Here is a 21,354-nt window from a genome sequence, read left to right as displayed (position 1 = left end):
TTTAAAAATCAAAATTTTCTTTGGAGAGAAGGGAACTTGGTGGATGTGATTTTCAGCCTGAGAAATACCAGCGCTTTATTTCTAATTAGAATATTGCTTTCGTTTTGCCCTATATCCGTATAATAGGAAACACTGCAAGACTAAACATGACTATTTGGGGTCCGATGAAGGCGAGAAGCTTGAGGGCGTTTATCTCAAACTTTTTTCTGAAAAAAAATCCGTTTCTATTTTAAAGTTGCTTTGGTTGGTATTTTTAATGCTATTTTAACTTTGCCTGGAACCAGTGAAGAAAAACAAATTCTGCGTCGTTCAGGTTGTCATAAATGAGAACCAGGCACTCAACAAACAATGCTTCTCTATATTACGGTTGTTTAAAATTACGTGTCTCTTTTAGTTCAAAAGCCATTATCTATAAAAGTTGGAAGCTTCCACTATGGCTGATTTTTTATTTAGGTTGTGATTTTCAATGAATTTAATTTACGTAAATAAGTTACTTAATTTATCTAAAATGGATCTAAATTTAGCATAGTAGTAATGTCTAAAAGCAATTAATATTTGTTAAATCCACTGTCAAATGTACTCTTGCCCTTTGTTGACCCAAAGCCTACCCATGTTTCAACGCCCACTTCAGCCTTGCCTGCCCTCTGAAATTTCTTCCCTTTTTTGAGCTTTTTCTAACAGCTTGTCCAGAATTTGGAAACTGCCTCCATAGTGTCTCATATATCTATTTGAGTGGCTACTAACTGGTTTGTTGTGTGTTTCCATATAGAGAATGTACACTCATCATGACATGAAAAATAAAGAAAGGAAGAAAGAAAAAAGTTCTTTTCTTTCACCATCTCCATCCCACACTAATGGTAACGGAGTCCTGTAAATAAACAGAACGTAAATGATTTTTGTTTCTTGTTGTGTCATGTGTCACGTGAGCCTCCCATCTTCTCCATTAATCCAAATAATTAGATGATAATTTCCAAGCTAAATACTTTTTTGGTTGTTTCTTTGTCTTTTAGTATATAGCAATCAGAATAAAATCTGTGGAAGAAGGAGAGGGATTGGAATAGAAGGTGAGTCATCCTTTATCCCCAGATGAAAATTCATAAAGACTAAATTTTTGAAAACTATAAAGTTGAAAAGTCCCAACCAATTCTCCTATTACGCAGAAAATTAAACTGCCTAAGAGATATATAAGCCAGGTAAATAAATCAAATCTTCATCTTTGGGCCTGTTTGCACCTTGATGGAATTCTTTTATGAGTAAGGGGAGGATTTACTCCTTTGCTTGAAAAACCAAATGCTATCAGTCTATCTCATCGTTCAAGGCTAAACTAACACAGTATGTCATTTGAAAAAACGTACGTTGTGGTGTATCTTATCACAAAATAAATAGACATTTGTTGCTCACAATACTTAGAACTAACTGCCAGGTCTTCCCCAGAGGTCACAAATCAGGATGATGCCTTGACTATTGCCTTAGATGAACCAGCTAGTTGTAAAGAACTTTTTTTCAAGGTACATTAAATGATTATATTTCCTTTTCTACTGTACACATATTTCTTTCTAAACTAATCTACAACGCTTATTGAAATCAAGGCACCCATTCCCTCAGAAGTTAATAGAGACACACTGACAGAGTCTGTCAAAAGATTAGTGGCTCTATATGTAGATACCATGCAGATATCTTCAATTATAACTTTATCTTTGTTATGTTAAAGTTAATTTCATTATAATACAAATTTCTGTTAATTTTATTTTCAATTGTTGATGATATATGGAAAATACTCAATTAGTAATAACTACATTTACAAACTATCCATTGATTTCAATAAATTTTGTCCTGGATGAGGCAGGGATTTGTCTTCAATGAGGTAGACACTTATTCTAGATTTGGATGTGCTTCACTTTCTCTTATGTTGTTGCTAGCAAGACTATCTGTGGACTTAATGAATACTTTATACCTCACATCTCACAGCATTTTTTTAACTGATCTCAATACATTATAGAGAAAAAGTAAGGCAATGTACAAATGGCAATAAGACTTACTGCAGGCTTTTTTTTTTAACATCTTTATTGGAGTATAATTGCTTTACAATGGTGTGTTAGTTTCTGCTTTATAACAAAGTGAATCAGTTATACATATACATATGTCCCCATATCTCTTCCCTCTTGCATCTCCCTCCCTCCCACCCTCCCTATCCCACCCCTCTAGGTGGTCACAAAGCACCATGCTGATCTCCCTGTGCTATGCGGCTGCTCCCCACTAGCTATCTATTTTATGTTTGATAGTGTATATATGCCCATGCCACTCTCACTTTGTCCCAACTTCCCCCTCCCTGTATCCTCAAGTCCATTCTCTAGTAGGTCTGCACCTTTATTCCCATCTTGCCCCTAGGTTCTTCATGACCATTTTTTTTTTTTTTTTAGATTTCATATATATGTGTTAGCATACAGTATTTGTTTTTCTCTTTCTGACTTACTTCACTCTGTATGGCAGTCTCTAAGTCCATCCACCTCACTACAAATAATTCAGTTTCGTTCTTTTTTATGGCTGAGTAATATTCTATTTTATATATGTTCCACATCACCTTTATCCATTCATCTGTTGATGGACACTTCTGTTGCTTCCATGTCCTGGCTATTGTAAATAGAGCAGCAATAAACATTTTGGTACATGCCTGTTTTTGAATTATGGTTTTCTCAGGGTATATGCCCAGTAGTGGGATTGCTGGGTCGTATCGTAGTTCTATTTTTAGTTTTTTAAGGAATGTCCATACTGTTCTCCATAGTGGCTGTATCAATTTACATTCTCACCAACAGTGCAAGAGGGTTCCCTTTTCTCCACACTCTCTCTAGCATTTATTGTTTGTAGATTTTTTGATGATGGCCATTCTGACCGTTATGAGATGGTATCTCATTGAACTTTTGATTTGCAAATCTCTAATGATTAATGATGTTGAGCATTCTTTCATGTGTCTGTTGGCAATCTGTATATCTTCTTTGGAGAAATGTCTATTTAGGTCTTCTGCCCATTTTGGGATTGGGTTGGGTTTTTTTGTTTGTTTGTTTGTTTGTTTTTTTAATGTTGAGGTGCATGAGCTGCTTGTAAATTTTGGAGATTAATCCTTTGTCAGTTGCTTCATTTGCAAATATTTTCTCCCATTCTGAAGGTTGTCTTTTCATCTTGTTTATGGTTTCCTTTGCTGTGCAAAAGCTTTTAAGTTTCATTAGATCCCATTTGTTTATTTTTGTTTTTAATTACATTTCTCTAGGAGGTGGGTCAAAAAGGATCTTGCTGTGATTTATGTCATAGAGTGTTCTGCCTATGTTTTCCTCTAAGAGTTTAATAGTTTCTGGCTTTACATTTAGGTCTTTAATCCATTTTGAGCTTATTTTTGTGTATGGTGTTAGGGAGTGTTCTAATTTCATTCTCTCACATGTAGCTGTCCAGTTTTCCCAGCACCACTTATTGAAGAGGCTGTCTTTTCTCCACTGTATATTCTTGCCTCCTTTATCACAGATAAGGTGACCATATGTGCGTGGGCTTATCTCTGGGCTTTCTATCCTGTTCCATTGATCTATATTTCTGTTTCTGTGCCAGTACCATACTGTCTTGATTCTTCCAATCCAAGAACATGGTATATCTCTCCATCTACTTGTATCATCTTTAATTTCTTTCATCAGTGTCTTATAATTTTCTGCATACAGGTCTTTTGTCTCCTTAGGTAGGTTTATTCCTAGATATTTTATTCTTTTTGTTGCAATGGTAAATGGGAATGTTTTCTTAACTTCACTTTCATATTTTTCATCATTAGTGTATAGGAATGCAAGAGATTTCTGTGCATTAATTTTGTATCCTGCTACTTTACCAAGTTCATTGATTAGCTCTAGTAGTTTTCTGGTAGCATCTTTAGGATTCTCTATGTATAGTATCATGTCATCTGCAAACAGTGACAGCTCTACTTCTTCTTTTCCAATTTGGATTCCTTTTATTTCTTTTTCTTCTCTGATTGCTGTGGCTAAAACTTCCAAAACTATGTTGAATAATAGTGGTGATAGTGGGCAACCTTGTCTTGTTCCTGATCTTAGTGGAAATGGTTTCAGTTTTTCACCATTGAGGACGATGTTGGCTGTGGGTTTGTCATATATGGCCTTTATTATGTTGAGGTAATTTCCCTCTGTGCCTACTTTCTGGAGGGTTTTTATTATAAATAGGTGTTGAATTTTGTCGAAAGCTTTCCCTGCATCTACTGAGGTGATCATATGGTTTTTCTCCTTCAGTTTGTTAATATGGTGTATCACATTGATTGATTTGTGCATATTGAAGTATCCTTGCATTCCTGGGATAAACCCCACTTGATCATAGTGTATGATCCTTTTAATGTGCTGTTGGGTTCTGTTTGCTAGTATTTTGTTGAGAATTTTTGCATCTATGTTCATCAGTGATATTGGCCTGTAGTTTTCTTTCTTTGTGACATCTTTGTCTGGTTTTGATATCAGAGTGATGGTGGCCTCATAAAATTAGTTTGGGAGTGTTCCTCCCTCTGCTATATTTTGGAAGAGTTTGAGAAGGATAGGTGTTAGCTGTTCTCTAAATGTTTGATAGAATTCGCCTGTGAAGCCATCTGGTCTGGGGCTTTTGTTTGTTGGAAGATTTTAAATCACAGTTTCAATTTCAGTGCTTGTGATTGGTCTGTTCATATTTTCTATTTCTTCCTGGTTCAGTCTCGGAATGTTGTGCTTTTCTAAGAATTGGTCCATTTCTTCCAGGTTGTCCAATACAGTTGCTTGTAGTAATCTCTCATGATCTTTTGTATTTCTGCAGTGTCAGTTGTTACTTCTCCTTTTTTATTTCTAATTCTATTGATTTGAGACTTCTCCCTTTTTTTTTGATAACTCTGGCTAATGGTTTATCAATTTTGTTTATCTTCTCAAAGAACCAGCTTTTAGTTTTATTGATCTTTGCTATCGTTTCCTTCATTTCTTTTTCATTTATTTCTGATCTGATCTTTATGATTTCTTTCCTTCTGCTAACTTTGGGGTTTTTTTTGTTCTTCTTTCTCTAATTGCTGTAGGTGCAAGGTTAGGTTGTTTATTTGAGGTGTTTCTTGTTTCTTGTGGTAGGATTGTATTGCTATAAACTTCCCTCTTCAAAATGCTTTTGCTGCATCCCATAGGTTTTGGGTCGTCGTGTTTTCATTGTCATTTGTTTCTAGGTATTCTTTTATTTCCTCTTTGATTTCTTCAGTGATCTCTTGGTTATTAAGTAGTGTGTTGTTTAGCCTCCATGTATTTGTATTTCTTACAGATTTTTTCCTGTAATTGATGTCTAGTCTCATAGCGTTGTGGTCAGAAAAGATACTTGATACGATTTCAATTTTCTTAAATTTACCAAGGCTTGATTTGTGACCCAAGGTATGGTCTATCCTGGAGAATGTTCCATGAGCACTTGAGAAGAATGTGTATTCTGTTGCTTTTGGATGGAATGTCCTATAAATATCAATTAAGTCCATCTTGTTTAATGTATCATTTAAAGCTTGTGTTTCCTTATTTATTTTCGTTTTGGATGATCTTTCCATTGGTGAAAGTGGGGTGTTAAAGTCCCCTATATGATTGTGTTACCGTCGATTTCCCATTTTATGGCTGTTAGTATTTGCCTTATGTATTGAGGTGCTCCTATGTTGGGTCCATAAATATTTACAATTGTTATATCTCCTTCTTGAATCGATCCATTGATCATTATGTAGTGTCCTTCTTTGTCTCTTGTAATAGTCTTTATTTTAAAGTCTATTTTGTCTGATATGAGAATTGCTACTCCAGCTTTCTTTTGATTTCCATTTGCATGGAATATCTTTTTCCATCTCCTCACTTTCAATCTGTATGTGTCCCTAGGTCTGAAGTCAGTCTCTTGTAGACAGCATATATACAGCTCTTGTTTTTGTATCCATTCAGCCAATCTATGTCTTTTGGTTGGAGCATTTAATCCAGTTACATTTAAGGTAATTATTGATATGTATGTTCCTATTTTACTGCAGTCTTAATGTGTACCACATCCTTCGTTGATAAAGAAGCAGCCTTATCAATTATTGGGAGACTCAAAGTGGCACCTAGCAGTTTTGGAGTCCTGTTCAACTGGACACTGTATGTGTGCTGAATAGTGACAAAGAATTGGTGTAATTTCTCCCCTTGTCAAAACACATTTGTTAAAGAACTAAGAGGTAGGGCTTCCCTGGTGGCACAGTGGTTGAGAATCTGCCTGCCAATTCAGGGAACACGGGTTCGAGCCCTGGTCTGGGAAGATCCCACATGCCGCGGAGCAGCTAGGCCCGTGGGCCACAACTACTGAGCCTACATGTCTGGAGCCTGTGCTCTGCAACAAAAGGCCACGATAGTGAGAGGCCCGCGCACAGCGATGAAGAGTGGCCCCTGCTTGCCACAACTAGAGAAAGCCCTCGCACAGAAATGAAGACGCAATACAGCAAAATTAATTAATTAATTAACTCCTACCCCCAACATCTTCTTTAAAAAAAAACAAAACAAAACTAAGAGGTAGAAATGGAGTGATACCACTGCTATTACACTTACTTAATTACCAACTTGAAAAAGTTTCACTTTCCATCCTTGCATCTCTGCTGTGTTTATTTTACTTTTTTTTTTTTTAAGAAGTTTTAGTATCCAAAGGAGGACTGACAAAATCAGGTAATTTCAGTCAAAATCCTAGTTTTGGAATTTAGAAGTTAATTCTAACATTTATTTGAGGATCAAAAGGGTAAAAAACAAATCCAAGAAACTCCTGATGAGGTAGAATATGATTTAGTGATAAAAAAAAGAGTCATATAGCTATAATACTGGGTGGTATTGCACAGAGATGGACACATTTACCAGCTGAATTAGATAGAAAGGCAAAAATCATATCTAATTTTTTGTTGAATCTTTAGAAATGAAAACGGTGAGGTAAGTGAGGAAAAGATAAGCTGTTCAAAAATTTATCAGGACAATTGGTTACCCACAGAGGAAAAAAGACCCTTAAATGTAAAAGGAAAACCATTAAGCCTTTTTAGAAGGTAAGCTAAGAAAATATCTCACAGTACCAAAGGATTTCTTAAACAAGAAACAAAAGTTCTAACCGTGAAGATAAGAGTGTTATGTTACACTTCATTAGAGGAGGCATTTTCTTTTTAAATTATTTTGCAGCATCAAGACTTCTATGTTCTTTCTTAATTTGGGAAGGACAGAATATTAGTGAATATCAATTTTAAATGAGGAAAGAGTTGAAAAGTCTATTTCTACTAAAATCTGACCTTGACTTCACTCAAGGTCAGATTTTAGTAGGTTCAAACTTTTCTTCTCTTCATTCTACTTTCTAATTCAGAATAATTAAAGTGTTAAGATGTCTTTTCTTATTTTGTCTATAGAGAAAACAAGTCTTTTTTTATCATATAAGAAACTAAGTTTTTCAGAATGAAAGAATTTCAATTATAACCTTAAAGATGTTAAGTTAAAAAAAAAATGGTACTGATGAACCTAGTGGCAGGGCAGGAATAAAGACGTAGACATAGAGAATGGACTTGAGGACACAGTGGGGAGGGGGAAGTTGGGGCGAAGTGAGAGTAGCATTGACATATATACACTAAAATATGTAAAATAGTTAGCTAGTGGGAAGCAGCCGCATAGCACAGGGAGATCAGCTCGGTGCTTTGCGATGACCTAGAGGGGTGGGATAGGAAGGGTGGGTGGGAGGCTCAAGAGTGAGGGGATATGGAGATATGTTTATGCATGTGGCTGACTCACTTTGTTGTACAACAGTAACTAACACAGTATTGTGAAGCAATTATACTCCAATAAAAATCTATTTAAAAATGTTAAGTAAAAAACGCTTTTGACTTAAATTTGAATGGAAAATATCACTATGATCTTTTTTTTTTTTCCTTTTAAGAAAACCCTTGTTTCCCCCATCACTTTTCAGAGAAAAGGTCTGCAAGCAATGACCACCCATGGACAATGAGCATTCCCATCACCCAGATTATAGTTTCTCAACTCCTTTTCCAAAGAGCAAACTCAGATTTGGTTAAACGTCATGAATTAAAATAGATTTAAAAGACACAGTAACCAAATACCATTTGTAGATCTAATGGAATACCATTCAGACAAAATCATTGTAAAAAAATATTTGAGGCCATTGAGGATTTTTTTTTTTAGTACTAGATATTGGGTGATGTTAAAAATCATTTAAAATTTTTCTTAGGTGAGAAAATCTTGTATTTTATTTAACTCTGTATCCGTTAGGATGTTTGTGAAAATATTCATGATTGAAGAAACAAAGCAGATGTTGGTAATTGTTGAAGCATGTCTGATGGACACCTGGAGGTACGTTTTCGTGTACTTTGGGGTATACTTCAAGACGTCCATAATCCTTTCCCCGCTTCCCTCCCCCTTACCCCCCCCTCAAAAAAAAAAAAAGGTTTCAAAAATGCTGGCCCAATTAACGAACATAATTCTCTTTCAGTCAACAAGGGGTGACAATGAGAGGAATCAAGTGCTGGCAAAGAGAAATTCCGGCAACTGAACTAAGGGAACAAGAAGGCCATTTGCACAAGGGAGGAGCTCATAGCAGCAGCGGTCCCCTCCTCCCATCTCCCAGGCTCGACAAACAAGAAACGCTATTGCCTTCTTGTGGCCCTTTAAGAAAATGTAGCTAATATTGTTTTGTGGTTTCTACTAGGCAGTCCATTGCTAGGGTTTAATAATTGCATATATAAATAATACAATAAACAATCCTATTTCAAACACAGTCCTCATCTGCCCAGTTCCCCCATCAATAACAAAGAACCACGTTTATTAGTTTCCTGTGTACCCATCTGGAATTTCTTTATACAAACACAAATATGTAAGCGTGGATTCTATTCTGTCCCCATTAACATAAATGGCCAATGGCTATATTCCTCTCACGGTTCTGCCCCTTGCTTTTCTCATTATCTAGCTTGGAGCTATTTCCTATTAGTAGAGTGGCTGAAACTTCTCAGCAGGTGCACCTGAGCCAGTGACCCTAGGAGGGTAACCTGAGGCCAAACCTTTTCCTACACTGGCTGCATCTTACCTGAAAATAAGCCTGATGCTTATTTGAGAGGAAGCCTGGGACTCTTTGATGAACCTCGTCCAGAAAGCTCTGGGGTGGCTGAATTCCTGTTCCCTTCCTGAGATAGGACTTCCATGCTTTGTAATAAGGGACATTGAGGTCCTGATGCAAGTATTCATCTTGTCAGTGAGGCCTTCTTTGACTGTCATCTTTAATAATTAAGCCGCCCCATGCAAATTTCCTATCCATATTACTATATTTTTCTTCATAATACATATCAAGATCTGGCATGCTATATACTCTACTTATTCTTTTGCTTATAATCTTCACCATACTGCCCTCTTCACCAGAATGTAAGTCCCTTGAGAGATGTATTTTTCTGCTTCGGTCTACTTTGATCACTACTGTATCCCCAAGCTTCTAGAACGGTGCCTGGCACAAAGTATATCTGGATAAAGTAATATTCCTTGGCTCCACTGCTGTTATGGGAGATCCTCAAAGAATTTTCTTTACTTCCTTGGGTGTAAAGAAAGTAAAGAAAAGCCAGTATATATATGTATTATCATACATGTAAGAATGCAGGAACATGTATTGATGACAATAACATATACTTTGAACCAAAAGATGCAGAATGGTGGAATGGTATGTTTTAGGAATCAGTCCAGATGTGAGTTTTTTCCAAGCAACTTCACCAAAACCATATAACAGGGTGCATTTTTTTTTTCTTTTTTCTGTGGTACGCAGGCCTCTCACTGTTGTGGCCTCTCCCGTTGCGGAGCACAGGCTCCGGACGCGCAGGCTCAGCGGCCATGGCTCACGAGCCTAGCCACTCCGCGGCATGTGGGATCTTCCCGGACCGGGGCATGAACCCGTGTCCCCTGCCTCAGCAGGCGGACTCTCAAACACTGCGCCAACAGGAAAGCCCTGGGGTGCATTTTCTTTAAGAGCGTCTCTATAATCATTTTCTAGAAAGTATAGTTATCTGAACTAACGTTTTTATATGAAGAACATATTGTCTTTGTGGTTTTAAAGACAACTGTGAAATAAAATTGTTTCACCTGCTGAAAAAAAAAGAAATCCTTCCTTAGGATTCAGCAGGGCAAAGACAAATTGTCTTCACTTCCTGCCATTCTCTGAGGGCTCCTTCTGGTGACTCCCAGTTTTCTCTCCTCTGCAAAAACCTTTGGTTTTGTTAAAACTCAGATTGCTGCTTCTTCCTAAATTTTTTTCATTAATGATTATTGGTACATACATTATTTTATTTTATTTTTATATGCCAAATAAGGCAAGTGACACATTGTGTCACATCAAGATAGTCTGCCCTCTCTGAATTTCAAACTTAGCGCCATTCTGTCAGGAAAGACATGCAGCCTGGTTGGTTTCAGGGGTAGCGGTTAACAGGAAATGACAAATCTCCCTCCCCTCAAAGTACTGTTTTCTGAATTAACATTTCTCCCAGTAGAGAAACACTGGTGTCTAAGGACTTCTCCACATGGGCCAAGGCTCCCGTTTCACCCCTGCAGTTAGAGGGACCCAGCACTAGAGGGCGGTGCTGTCGATGCCATTCGCTGCTCATCCAGCGGTAGGACCCTGTGGACTTCTGAGTGGAGACAGTTGTGTTCGCATTTGACTAGTCTTTTTTCTTCACCTGCTCCGATTTTCTCAAACTCCCTTGCCTTCCGAAATTTCAGTCACTGTTTCACTGCCCATAATCTCCTCTCTGGCCATAGTAGATGGAGTATTCTCTCTAGTCCAATCAATGAAGGGACGAATTACTGCCAAACTTACCTCCAGCCTAAACGCCTTTAAATCTGCACTTGGAACCACGTGGCCTGAGATCCTCTTCGAAATACCATCAAAAGGACCTCACAGTAATAATCGCCACTGTCTATTCAGTGCTGTGCACCACAGAAAGATAAAAATCGAATTACTCACATTGTTTTATTTAATCTAATTTAATTTATCCATGAACATATATCATTACCCCCTTTTTAGACGTGAAGCTGAGGCTCAGGGGAAAATTAATTCAAGTCACATGGCTGGTAAGTGGCAAAGCCAGTACTGGAAAGCAAATTTTTTTGACTCTAAAATGTGTGTTCTTTCTTCCATCTCAGCTCATGTTCTCTCCATGTTCCTTCTCCATGTGTCCTTGCATGTTCTCTTAACATATATTTACAGGTTTGAGGATTCCTTCGCCAGTTAAAGAGATATCCCCACCTCCGAGGGCTTGCCAGATCTTGTAGATTATTCCTGCACATTCTTTTTCTTTTCACTCATTCCTTCAGCCATTCGTGGTACATAGTACTGTAGAGGAAATGCTGTGTCACATATAGGCCACCTCTTACTTCAGAGGCTAATGGAAGGAACATGGCCCAGCATCTGGGGCCCTTCCGTGTTTGAATAGCTTCTGGTTTCTTCACCTCTAGTCACATCATCTTGTAATCTTTCTGACACAGCTAAAGAAGTGTACTTCAAAACTCAGTTTGAAATGTAACTCCTCTGCTCAAAGTTCTTCAAAAGATCTTCCATCCCCTTAATCTGAATTTCAAACCATTACTCAACATTATGTACAATTTTCGAGCTCACTAAAAATTCATTTCTATCCGGAATGAATGTTTTATACCCAATTAAACAAGTTCTTCTTTCCTTAGAGAGAAGTTCCCATTTCCATGCCTGCGGCCTCTACACTCTTTTCTTGCCTCAGTTTTATTCTTTAATGCCCATTCTTGATTCCTTTGATCTGATATATTGTTTTTCTCTAAACTCCCACAGCTTTTTTATTTATACTTGTTTGTGTTTTTACTTTCCCACCATATATTTTTTAGGGGGTGCGTGTGGCTTCTTTTCTGAACATCTCCATCTCCCCAAGAGCAGTAACTATCACACTGTAACCTAGCACATTTTCAACACCTAGCTTGTAAACTTCAGTATTTGTTGCTTTGTCCTGGAGAGTGGAAAGACCTGTGTTTTTTTTTTGTTGTTGTTTTTGAACAACTTTTTATAGATGTCAAGATAGGAAATGAAAAACAGACAATTTGTATCTTTCCTTTTCCACAATTGACAGCTTCCTGTGTTCAGGCCTTGACAGTGTTTTGTACCAAGGAGCTTTGTCTTGATATGTTTCCTGCTCCAAACAATATGTGACTTAATGACAAATTCTAAAATTCTACTGGCATGTTTAAAAGTTGTCCATATGATGCATATCAAATAAATTAATTTTAATACAATACAGGGATTGTTTGTTGTGCATTCTACTGGTAAGCAAAATGTGTTGGCTTCGAATCTGTACAGGATTTTGTTTTTGCATTGTCTAGTACTGTCTGATACTCATTTCTTTCCACAAAACTGTTGCCCTGGATTGTCTCATTTGTTTTATTTAGGGGAGAGAGACAGAGAGAGAGAGAGAGGGAGGGAAAGGGAGGAGAAGAGAGAATGGGAAAGAGAAAGAGTCATCTAAATCGGAAAGGAAGTCCACCCCTGAAACTTTCCAGTTTTTCCCCATAGAACGCTTTTCCTCTAACTGGCGACTTGGAGATGGTTTTCTGCGAGGCAAGTCTGCCATCTCCCCAGGTTGCTGGCTTCCTAAATAAAGCATCTTTCTTTTTCCACCAATGCTTGTGTCTTGAACATTGACTTTTGAGCGATGAGCAGTCAAATATGAGTTCTGTTCCGGCTCCAGCCAGTAACATTCTGGCTGGTCTAAGGATTAAATGGACTTGAGACAGCTTAACAAGAGAAGATCAAACCAAACTTTAACAACATGTATATGTGGGAGAGACCCAGGAAAACTGAGTAACTTGACAAAATGGTCAAAATCCTCATCTTAAATACCATTCTCAGCTAAATACAAAAGAGGATGTTGGGGTAGTGGTTTGGCACTTCAGCGGGGGAGGTGGGAAAACATATGGTTGGTAAACAAATGTTCGCTAGGCCAGGCAGAGACAATGGGAAATAGAGTGAGCTCTGATCTCTATGCCCTGCCAAGTTTCCCACTGCCACAACTAGCCCAGATTTTTTTGTAGATACCTCTGGTGATAGCTCTAGTCTGGAACAGGCCTTTTATCTAAATTCTTTTAGGCAGTTAAGGAGGAGGCAACAAGGAAAACTCCCGGAGTCCTGTTTCTTAAAAATAATCAGCCTAAATGAATCCTCATGCCAAAGGGATGCACTTGGGCTGGCAAATTTGGCTCCCCTACAACATGTTTACCTTGTATATACATGGGAAATATCCAGGAAAACTGAGTACAACTCCCTGAAATGCCCTGAGCCACTACATTAAGTGCCATCTTCAGCTAAAGACAAAAGAAAGATGGTGGTGGTTGGGGACGTCAGTTACAGGAGGTTATCAGGAAAAACACAGTGAGCAAGGGTAATGTTCTTATGCACATTTAAGTCGGGTACTTTCTCCATTGATAAGAGTTTCTCTTCCTGGTAGGGATTCACCCTTACAAGTGGAGACTTCCCTTATAAATGTAAAGTTCCCTTTTAAAAGGGTAAAGTCTACTGTTTTTTAGTGCATGTCCTGTGTTTGTTTTCTTCTCAAAAATAATCAGCTCGGGCTTTTTATTTCATTGTTAAGGGAAGGGGAGGGGGGACAAATCATAAGGCTCAGGTTTTACAAAAGCCAGAACAAACAGAGCTTGCACACAGCCCCGGAGGGGGCGGGGGAGGGAGGCAGCAAAGTTTCTAGAGCTGCAGGAACAGAAGTGTCAATGAGAAATGCAGTGTGGTTCAAAGCTGTACTTTTATAGTCACTTCGGATACAGGTAAGGTGAAATAGGTAATTCCAAAAATGACCTTAGTGAATAAATATGTCGGCCCACTGAAGGCAAAAAAAATAAAAAAAATAAAAATAAAAAAAAATAATCAGCTCAAAATAATCCTTATGCCAAAGAGGCATATTTTGGGGTGGCGTATTCTGCTGCCCTTCAATTGGCTAGGGAAGAATCTGCTTCCAAGCCCCCTCAGGTTGTTGGCAGAATTTATTTCCTTGCAGCTTTAGGACTGAGGGCACAGACTTCTTGCCGGTTGTTAGCTGGAAGTATCTCTCAGTTCTCAGGGGCTACCTGCACTTCCTAGAGGTGCCTGAAGCTCCTTGCCAAGTAGGCTTTCCCTCCTTGACCATTTATATCATGAAGCCAGCAAGGATACTCTCTAGAGTGAATCAGCTAGCAAGAATGAGTCTTATATAGCTCAGTATAATCACAGGAATGATCCAATCATCTTTGCCATATTCTGTTAGTTAAAGTAAGTCCCAGGTCCAACTCACACTCAAGGGGAGGACATAGACAAAAGCCCAAACACCTGGATGTGGGGCTCATGGGAGGGGTTTGTCCACCACACACATAAAATGGATAAATCTCAGAATAATTAGGCTGAATGAAAGGAGTCAATCAAAGTAAAGTACATACTGAACTATATTTATACAAAACTTTAGAAAAAGCGAGTTAATCTATAGTGACGAAATGCAGATCAGTTGTCCTGTGGGGATTGGGGACAGAGGGGGCAGGAGAAAGGAATTACAGAAGGGGACAATGGCGCAGTGGTTGAGAGTCTGCCTGCCAATGCAGGGGACACGGGTTTGTGCCCTGGTCCGGGAAGATACCACATGCCGCGGAGCGGCTGGGCCCGTGAGCCATGGCTGGTGAGCCTGCACGTCCGGAGCCGCAACGGGAGAGGCCACAACAGTGAGAGGCCCATGTACCGCAAAAAAAAAAAAAAAAAAGGGACAATGAGATTTTAGGGCTGATAGATAAGTTCACTATCTTGATTGGGATCATGGTTTCATGTGTATACATATGTCAAAATTCATTAAAATGTACTCTTTAAATATATGCAGTTCATCATATGCCAATTATACTTTAATAAAGCTGTTTTTTAAAATAAAAGCAAAAACTCAATTCTTTGGTCAACTTAAATAGGAAAAGGAAAATTTACAATATACTTTCTTAAAATTAGTTATGAAAAGCCTACAAGTAAGGAACAAGAACTCTAGTTCACAAGTGGAAATGCATTAGAACCTGCAAAGTGCTCCCAGGAAAATTTGTCTGGTGTCCACTTGGTGGCTTATGAGAGTCCCACCCTTTGTATAGTCAAGGATGTCACTTCCTAGCAGGCTAAGAGCATTAAATATGTGTACCTCAGGGAAAGAAGACACCCTTTCTTTCAGTTTGGGGTACTTTAGTGGCAATGTGGTAGAGTGAAGAGCATGTATGTAGCATCTATTACCCAAAAGAACAAATATTAATCTCAGAATGGGGTAAAATATTGCTTTATTGTTTCCTATTGATTCAACCTTCAATTCATTTAAAGTTGGGCTCAGATAGGTCTCTTCCCAGACTTTCCGACCATCTCCCCTACCAAATCCTGGGACACTGTGTTCCTCTGAATCTCTCTAAACCATGCTTCTCCTTTCCATGTGGCCCTTACATGGGGCATCTTCATTTTCAAGTCCTCAGGGGTACAGTCTGGGAATGTCCAACCCAATCAATCTTCAGCAACAGGTTCTTGGTTCCATCCTTAAGCTGCATCCTGCCTGTGGCCTCTTGGAAAGAGGTTTGTGTGGTTGTCACTTGAAACTAACTTACCTCTGAATTTCTTAATGTTTAAAAAAACTCGTGTACTCATCTCCTCAGTGCTATACATTTCTTCGATTTTGGTCAGTAGATTTGTTCTTGAGAATCTAAGTAATTGAAATTCTACCTTGGTGTGTTTGTCCTGTTAAATATCTTTTTGATGAATTTATTTTAATGCTAATTGTAGTAATGACTTCTAAAATGAGGGACTAGAGAGATCAGACTCCAGTTTCTACCAGCTTCATGGGTCTTTCACTTTCTTCTCCTCCTCCACCTACATGAAGAAACTTTATCAAATATCAAAAGCCAATCAACTATCACTGGGAACCATCAATGGGAAAATCCACACATATAACAGTTGGGAGGAGGAAAGGAAGGACAGGTTTCTCCTAGGTGGATTCAAAGTTCAGGCCTGGGCAGATGGGTTTCTTTTCTCCTTAACAAAGGGCCAAGCCGACGAGGGTGGGATTCGAACCCACGCGTGCAGAGCACAATGGATTAGCAATCCATCGCCTTAACCACTCGGCCACCTCGTCCACTTACAGTGACCTCTTGGCGTGCCTTATTTCAGAGTTTATACTAGGGAACTCGCTGGCTATCCCGGAGAGAAAGACGCTTAGGAGACGGCTTGGAGACGTCTGGGAGACGTGGAGGTGGCTAGCTTCCACACGAATGGACAAAGAACTGGGATGGAAAAGCTGCGACAGGGGCAAAAAACGGGCTTAGCTTTCCCAGGAGTCATAAAATTGGTTGAGACGTGGTAGAAACACATCTGCCTGAGCTTTCACTCCCCTTTCTCGGGCTGCCTGGTCCCCGGCAGGAGGCGCCTCAGCGTCAAGTCCTGGCAGGCGGTGGGCGTGACGCGGCCAACCTGGGCTGAGCCAGTTTGCTGTCACCGTCCCTCGTCCGGGGAGCCTGGGCCCGCGGCCCGAGAGCGCGGCCGGCTGTCCGCAGGGGCAGAGGTTCCCAGAGCCGGTTCCACTGGAGTCGCTGTCAGGGGAGCTGGCGAATGTGGACTCCTAATTCGTGGTTAATAAGACAGTCTGGAAAATTAGACGACGGATCTGAATAGGGCTCAATTTCTATTCCGTGTTATTGCCGCTTCTACAATACTTTCGGGTGACATTGCATAGAGAAGAATCTTTAACTTCGTGGGGCTCTCCTCCCGGGTGATCCGCCTCTGAGGAACCATGAATTCTGTTTTCCTTCCAAATTCCTATGTGTTATTGAGTGGCTTTCTAGGGGAAATGTTTCCCAACTTTCATTCTATATTCCAAGGGATGAGATGCTAAAAATGTTGAGACTCACTTCTAGTGAGAAAATGATTCTGGGAAAGGGTGAAAAAAGCTATTTTAGCTGCTTTTTTTTTTTTGGTTTTTGATTGGTTTGTTTCATGGAATGAATAAAATGCACATGAAGGAACGAGGAGTAGGGACTAATTCTGACTAATCATAATGAATCATAAATGCCTGACAAAAGAAGGTAATATCGAAGGTGAGTCTTGAAGAGCAAATTTTCTAGAGGTGCAAAAAATGAGGGTGTCCCAGACTGAGGAAAGCACGTGATCAAAGGTGAGTAGTATCTAGAAAACTGTTGGAAATCACTGTGGCTGTAGCGTTGAAGCACGTGAGTGGCTGATCAGGAAACATCACTAAATCTGAGAATGGAAGGTGGTCATGAAGATTTTTCTTTTGAAGCCCAAGCAAATCAACCACAACAGGATGAACAACAGGAAACACAGGGGAAATCCTGTAGGAACGGATCCCTGCGGCATTTTCACACTCTAAGCGTGGGGACACTACCTTAGGTTGCTCTAACATCCTCTTGAGTGAAGACCACCCTTTGCTTGTCCCAAAGAATTAATCTCTTCTTAACCTGGAAAAGTCCTTATATTTTAGTGTTTGTTGCGTTGTCCTGCCTGGATCTTCAACCTCAATTTAACCCACTTCCCTCCACCTTTTCCATGCTTAGTCCAATTTATGATTTTGTATCAAGAAGAATCTATTTCCTGTCTTTTCTGACAAGCCTATTTCCCTCACGGGGTGCTCTCGACCTTTTTCATTTTAACCTGGATAATTTTTTTTATCCATACCTGGTTCTCAGTTTAAAGCTTTTTTTTTTTTGCGATACGAGGGCCCCTCACTGCCGTGGCCTCCCCCATTGCAGAGCACAGGCTCCGGACGCGCAGGCTCAGCGGCCATGGCTCACGGGCCCAGCTGCTCCGCAGCATGTGGGATCCTCCCGGACTGGGGCACGAACCCGCGTCCGCCTGCATGGGCAGGCGGACTCCCAACCACTGCGCCACCAGGGAAGCCCCTAAAGCTTATTTTTTAATTAAAAATTTAAAACCAAAGTTAACCACACATGTTTAAAAATATCAAGTAATTCAGAAATATGTGTATGTAAAAAAGTGTTCCTCTCCCTCTTTGGTAGAGGCAAAGATTTTCAGCCATTTGGCTTTTTGTTTGTGTTGTTTCTGTTTTTACCAACATGTCTCCAAATATCATGCTATGGCAGAGATGGCTAGTTGCCATCAATATTTGTGCTTTCCTTCCAAGAAATGGAAATTTAGTAGAGTTCATAGCCACCCATGGGAAGATTACAATGCACAACTTTCCTTGATGTATGGTCATGTGGCCAGTTTCTAAACTAGGGCATTAGAGAGAAAGTGGATGTAAAACTTCCAGGTTATGTCCAGAAGAGGAAAGAAATACCATTCACTTCTCTCTTCCTACTGTATCTGCTTGCTGGAAAAGGCAACATCATAGGAATGAAGGTGTCCTGAAATATAAAGAGATTGGACCCAGCAACCCATAGAAAGGAGGGATCCATGAGACATAAGAATGGAACCAACATCCTGGAGCCAAAGTATCACCCTGCTCTTGATTATACCTTCAAACTATTACATGAGAGATAAGTAAATTTCTGTTTCCTTTAAGCTAATGTTCATTGGGGTCTTTGTTACAAAGACAAAACTGTATTCTAATTAACACTGATGCTTTTATTTCTACTTTTTGACTTTTTAAGTTTAGTATTTTCTATTGATTACCCCTTATACAAAAAGAAGATTCACATCTCTTTTCTCGCCTTAAACACCACCATATACAGATACAGATACTCTTCCTATCAAAGTTTCTTCCAAATATAATTATATCATAATGTGTATTGAATTAGTATCACTGTTCATATATTATGATTGGCAAATATCATTCACTGATCTCTCATGATATTTTGTTTCCTGAACATTAGATTTTTTTCTCAAATCACCACAAATAACCATAAATTGTTGACAAAAGAAATTGGGTGTTTTTTATACTTGCTATATGGTGTTCATCCTGAGGTCTTCCTTCACCATCATCTGCATACTTTCTTCCCCGGAGACCCCATTTCCCAAGTAAGTAGCTTCCTGAGAAAGAGTTTATTGGAGATAAGACTTTCAAATATTTGGGTATTGGAGAATATCTTTCAAGTTTCTCTAACACTTGATTGAATACTTGGTTGGGTATGGAATGCTAGGCTGGGGAATATTTTCTTTCTTCTAGCTTCCAGTATTGCTTTTGAGAATTACAAAGTCATTCTAATTACTATGCTTCATTTGCAATTAGTTTTTCTCTCTTTCAGGATGATTTCTTTGTCCTCAATGCTCTGAAATGTCTGAAAGTTATGCCTTTGTATGTTTCTATTTTCATTCACTGTTCTGGGACCTCCATTACATCATTAAATTTGGAAAATCATGTATTTCAGTTTGAGAAATTAGCTTGAATTTTTTGTTTCTAATTTTTTCATTTATGTGTTCTCTATTTTCTTGCTTTACCTTTTTTCTGGAGTTTCTTATTCTTGGATTTTAAACCTCCAGGATGTCTCCTCTACTTTTTTAAAAAAAAATTATTATTCTCTCCTAGTTACATTCTGTTTATACTTTTTAAATAGACTATTTTTTTGGTAGTTTTAGATTTACAGAAAAATTAATTCAATAGTACAGAGTTCAAAAAAAAATAAAAGTACAGAGTTCACACATACCTCCTCCCATCCCCCACAGCTTCTCCTATTATTTACATCTTATATTATTTTGGTACATTTGTTACAACTGATGAACCAATATTAATATATTATTATTAACATGATTCATGTTAGGATTTACTCTTCCCTTTAGACAGTCTATGCATTTTGACAAATGTATAATGACACGTACCCGTCATTACTGCATCGTACAGAATAGTTACGCTGCCCTGTGCTCCACGTCTTCATCCCTACAGCCCCCATAACCCTGAGAACTCCTGACATTTTGTTTCTATACTTTTACTTTTTCCAGAATGTCGTATAGTTGGAATCATACAATATGGAGCCTTTCAAATTGGCTTCTTTCACTTAGTAATACGCTTTTAAGTTTCCTTCATGTCCTTTTGTGGCTTGATAGCTAATTTCTTCTTATTACTGAATAATAGTCCATTGTACGATGTACCACGGTTTGTTTATCCATTCATTTACTGAAGGACATTTTGGTTGTTTCCAAGTATTGACAGTTACCAATAAAGCTGCTATAAATATTCATGTGCAGGTTTTTTTGTGGACATAAGTTTTCAACTCATTTGGGTATATACCAAGGAGCATGACTGCTGGAGTTGCCTTTATATTTTTACTCCACATTCTTGAGGATGTCTTTTACATTTTATTCCAATTACTCCATTACGTTTTTCATATCTACTCTCACAACTTCAATTTTAAGAGACATCTGTACTTAAGAGTTACCCAGCATTCTCTTTAAAAAACAAGAATAGTTAAAATAACTTTCCTGAGATGTTTTCTCCTCTCTGCATTATATTTTCCTCTATTTTTTAGTTCACTTTTATCTCTGTCTTTCATATTAGACATTAACTTTAGATGTCTAGTGATCTTTGGTTCCTGATCTATAGATATAATTAGGCCCTACAAATAACTGAAAATGAGATTATGAGTCCAGTTTATTGATTGTGGGCTATATGATGAAGTGATCTGCCTGTGCCATTTACTCTCAGACAATACGTTTAACTCATCCTTCTTGGGATAGTAAAATCCCTTGAAGAAGGATCATTCATTCAATCTGCTTAGATGGCATAAAACTGACTTCTTGAATTCTGAGAAAATTCTTAAAGGACAGGAGTTGGAGGAAATTCTTTTTGAATCTCAAGCTTAATGAATAACACCATCTACTCCAAATTATAAAGTTAAATTACAAATAAATTATAAATTTATATTTGTATATACAAAGAGACAATATATTACGCACCACTTCTGAATAAGGACCTGTGTCTTCATACTTAATGGGTTCCCAAAGCTGATCAAGGAAAGATAAAACAGAACAAGGAAAGGTAAAAAGATCCATACTATTTCAGAACACCAGGATGAGCAGGGCCAGGTGAGCCTCTGTGGTGTCATAAAGCAAGGAAGAAACTGCGGTGGTGTGTGTGTGCGTGTGTGTATGTGTGTGTGTCCACTTTCAGTTTGGGCCACATAACCACACGGTTATTCTGAGGAAATAATTTAGCTAGCATGAGCAAAGTAACTGGATTAATACCTTCCTCTCCATCTATTTTTCATCTTCCAAATTTCCATACTAATCAGTTCACCTGAGCGTTTTCAACAATTCCAAAGTGAGAGCTTTTCCTGGGGCCAAGGATAAGGCTACTGGTAAGTTTCCACGTTTGGGGTGGGGAAGACCTTGAACTTCCAG

The 21,354-nt window shown here is 38.7% G+C and overlaps 1 long non-coding RNA gene and 1 other non-coding gene across 2 annotated transcripts; one reads left to right on the top strand and one right to left on the bottom strand.

Moving 5' to 3' along the window:
* Positions 1 to 409: 409 nt before the first annotated feature.
* On the top strand, positions 410 to 8,891 carry LOC114907341. Its single transcript, XR_003796716.1, has 3 exons — positions 410 to 1,064; positions 8,280 to 8,360; positions 8,500 to 8,891. It is a non-coding gene; the product is annotated as an uncharacterized LOC114907341 (long non-coding RNA).
* A 7,207-nt stretch (positions 8,892 to 16,098) lies between these two features.
* TRNAS-GCU lies at positions 16,099 to 16,180 on the bottom strand. Its single transcript has one exon. It is a non-coding gene; the product is annotated as a tRNA-Ser (tRNA).
* Positions 16,181 to 21,354: the final 5,174 nt, after the last annotated feature.

Source organism: Monodon monoceros, unplaced genomic scaffold (assembly GCF_005190385.1).
Source record: "Monodon monoceros isolate NGI ecotype Baffin Bay Population unplaced genomic scaffold, NGI_Narwhal_1 Super_Scaffold_3, whole genome shotgun sequence".
In the NCBI taxonomy this organism is placed as follows: Eukaryota; Metazoa; Chordata; class Mammalia; order Artiodactyla; family Monodontidae; genus Monodon; species Monodon monoceros.
The sequence above is the reverse complement of the archived record's forward strand: the minus strand, read 5'-3'. Positions and strand labels throughout refer to the sequence as shown.